We start from the raw sequence: 3,715 nt of genomic DNA on the forward strand, positions 1-3,715 counted from the left end.
AATCTTTCTTCCACCTGTCTCAGGTGTTTGTTATTGAAATGTGAGCCATTTGTCAAATTTGTTTTTTTTCTTTGGATGCCATACCTGGGTATTAGTTTGGTTTGTTAGCCATTTAATGACTGACTCGGCATCCTCCCTTACTGTTGGTATTGCCTCTACCCATTTGGAGAACCTATCTATCATAACTAGGAGATAGTGTTTATCTTTAGAATACATTGTCGGGGCCCATATCGGTGTAATCTATACTAATGTCCTGAAAACATGCATTAGGTACTGGGTATTAGCCCCTCGGTGTTTGATATGATTTCTTTGGGTTGTGGCTGCCACCTATGATGCATTTGTCACAAAATAAGTCAGTCATACCTAATCATATGAGGGTGCCACCAGATGTGCGAGACCTTTTGAAGGGTCTTTAGTTTGCCTTTGTGTGTGGGGCCATGTGCTTCTCGTAAATGTTCTGGGTCCATCAATGTGGACTGCTCCATGGGCATAGGCTGAGTCTGTATAGTTATTCACAGTCTTTCCTTTTCCTCTGATGAGGGCCTGCGTCAATCTGATGATTTCAGCTAAATGGGCAGGTGCTGGTTGAGGGATGATGCTTGATTGCAGGGTGACATCACGAGGTGAGCTGTTTTTTCAATAGCTTTTGCTACTGCAGCAACGTATCTGGAGCATGTTGTCTGTCCTACCTCAATGTGGTCAAGTTTGGAAGAGTAGTACATCAAGACCCTTCTCTCCCCCTCTTGTTTCTGGAATAGGACAGATGAGGTGAATCCTTCCTTTTCAGAAACATCCAAATGGAACTTGTTCTTGTAGTCTGGTGCAGTCAGAGCTGCTGCCGCTGATATATCTGTTTTCAGGAGTGCTATGGCTGTTGATGCTCCAGCCATCCAGGCCAGGGGTGCATGGAGGTTCCTTGTTCGTAGGATTACCAGTGCTGCCACCCCCTCTGGGCCTCACACAATAGTACAACACCTGATAGGTGGGGTGAGGTGCATCATGTCTTCATCCCAGTCTGCAGTGTAGGGGCAGCCATCAGTGCCTCAGCTTGGGGAGTCTTGTATGGGTGCAGAGTGTAGATTTGAGCTGTCAGTTGGTTGAACTTAAACTGGATGTGAGAGGTGGTAGGCCCTGTGGGTAGGCATTTTAGCCAGTATACTTCTTGGGTTTCAGACAGCGTGGGCGTCGGCTGGAGTGGCATCATCATAATTCTTGCTGGGCGATCAGGTGTTGGTGGATACTTCCACTCCACTTTCAGTAGTATTTGAGGGAACTTGATAGTAGAATAGGTGCATCCTGTATCTACCAGGAACTGATGGGGGACACCCTCAACTTCACACATCATAGTTGGTTCAGTGTGCTGTTGAAAATGTTGTCTCCCTTCTCCTGCTGTGGGTGGTGGGCATCTTTATGGCCAGGGCATGGTGTTCCCTGCCATTCCCTGGAACTGCGGTTGGTTGTATCCTCCCTGCTGCTGTTGCATGTGCGTAGGTCCGGGGTGGTTGTATGCAGGTGCTGACTGCTGTGGGGAACTGGGTCCTGGTTGATGGTGTTGCAGAGGTGGGTTTCCCCCATTTCCCCTTCCTCTCCATTGCTGTTGCTGCGGGGAGAGTGGTTTCCTGCAATCTCTGGCAAAGTGACCGGGAATTCCGCAGTTATAACACTGGTAGTTTCCCCCTCTGTGTTGTCCAGTGTAGGGACCCCGTTGAGCCCATACTGGCTGTTGTTGTTGCAGGATATACTGCTGTGGGGGAGGGTATTGGGGTGGTTGGGCCCCCCTAGTGGCATTGTGTGAGGCTGCCTGCTGTTGGATCATCTGAGAGACAGTCTGGGCCACTATTTGGGAGATGTTTGTTTTGGTGCCTGACTCCTTCGTTTCTTCCGCCACCATCTGTTTCTTAGGTTTTTCTCCTTGTTGTGCTTCCTTCAATTGGAGTTTCAGGAGTTGTACCTGGAGGGACTGCACCTGGCTCTCAGCACCCCCTCTTTCCTTGTTGTGTTGGGATACATGGTGGTGCACATGCGTATTGAATTGGGTCAGAGGAAGTGCAATCAACCCCACTGTTCCTCTGAGTTTGGTTTTAACATCTCCAGGACACCCGTTCACCACCATTTCCTTCCACATGCTGAGTGTGGTATCAGTGTGATCGAATGGTTCTTCGTGTACCGATCTCCATGTGGTCTTAGCCCTGTCCAGGTATGCTGCAGGTTGCTCACCTGGGTTGATTGTAAAGGAGGATAAGGTGGCATGGTTTCTTTCTGTAGGGTATGCTCTCCGTAGAACTTCCCATAATCTGGTACGGAAGTGGTCTATGGGCAGTGTTGGGGCCCGCCATCCAAGGTCAGCTGCTGTCATGAGGGCCTCCATGGTTCCGTGATCAGTGGCTCTTGCTAGTAGTGCTTTCATGTCTCCTAGGCAGAGTTGCAGGCCTGATGTAAGTGTCTGCAGTTGAAGTAGCCATGCTGAAGCTCCTCCATGTAGGCTAGGCATCTGTCCCATCAGTGTTGTGTGTGCATCACCTGGTGTCGGTCGCAGGGGGTACTGTCCTGCCATCTCCTGCTCTTGCTCTCTTCTATCAGCGATTCTGGAGGGCCGACGGAGTGTTTCGGACCCCATTGATTCAGTGACTTCGGTTACTGTTCCTCTCATTATGCCTTCCACACGATAGGCTCCCTGTCTGTTGTTATCTTGGTTAGCCATAAGCTCCCTGAGTTCCTTAGCTCGATCTATTGATGATTGCAGCAGCTCCTGCATTTTAGTCACGTTTGGAGCTCCCATCGGAGCTGGGGTGAGCACCAAGTCAATTTCTTCTTCGTTTTCGATATCCATGTTCTGATGACAGTCCTCCCTATCCGTCTGATAGAAGTGGTTTGAATCTAATCTTGTTTGTAGGTGTCCTCTGGTTTCAGAGGTGAGCGAGTTCACAGAGTAGCATTGCGGCCTCCGTTCCTGGGGGAGGCTTCCTGCGCCTGGAGTTCCAGTTTCGAGCTGTTCACATACAATATGGCCACCCGTTATCCCCAGTGTCATTTCCCCTTTTAACTCCCCTTGGTCTATTCTCAAAACTGGAGCCTGTATTGTGGGAGGTGCCCTGGGCAGGAATGGGTTGTGTGACGGGCTCCGGTGATTTTGTCCCTTTGAGTATGGAGGGGGCTGAACTGCCTCCTTTGTCAATTGTGGATATATTGAGGGAGAAACGACCTCAGGGGGAGCCGTGGGCAAGTCCTCAGGCGGAGCTTTAACATCCTCCGTTGACGCAGAAGCCACGCACATCATATCTGGTTTGTTTTTGGGCTGCATCCTCCTACACACTTCTATAGCCCATGTTCCTACATTTAATTCTGCTTCTGCCCGCTTTCTGTCTCTAGTCCCTTCCTTCTTGAACCAATGAGCTTTGTTCCTCTCTGTCTCAGTTGCCGTTGCTTTCCCTACGTCTTCCAGTAGCTTTTTCTGCATATCTTGGAGATTCCCCCCTGTAGGGGGTCCCCCGCTAAAGTAACCTGCTTGTGTCCATTTTAACCGTAATCCTTTCCACACTTTCTCATGCTGTTCTTTACCTCCCGCTCCATGAATTATACTCTGATCTAAATATTCACTTAATCCGAGTTTGGGCGTGTTGGCTGCAGACATTTTTATCTAATTAGTCTGATAATGTGTATAATGCGTTTATCTAGGTTTTAGTCAGTCCTTTGTGTAGCCTATTTCTATCTTTGT

Source organism: Oncorhynchus kisutch, linkage group LG6 (genome assembly GCF_002021735.2).
Source record: "Oncorhynchus kisutch isolate 150728-3 linkage group LG6, Okis_V2, whole genome shotgun sequence".
In the NCBI taxonomy this organism is placed as follows: domain Eukaryota; kingdom Metazoa; phylum Chordata; class Actinopteri; order Salmoniformes; family Salmonidae; genus Oncorhynchus; species Oncorhynchus kisutch.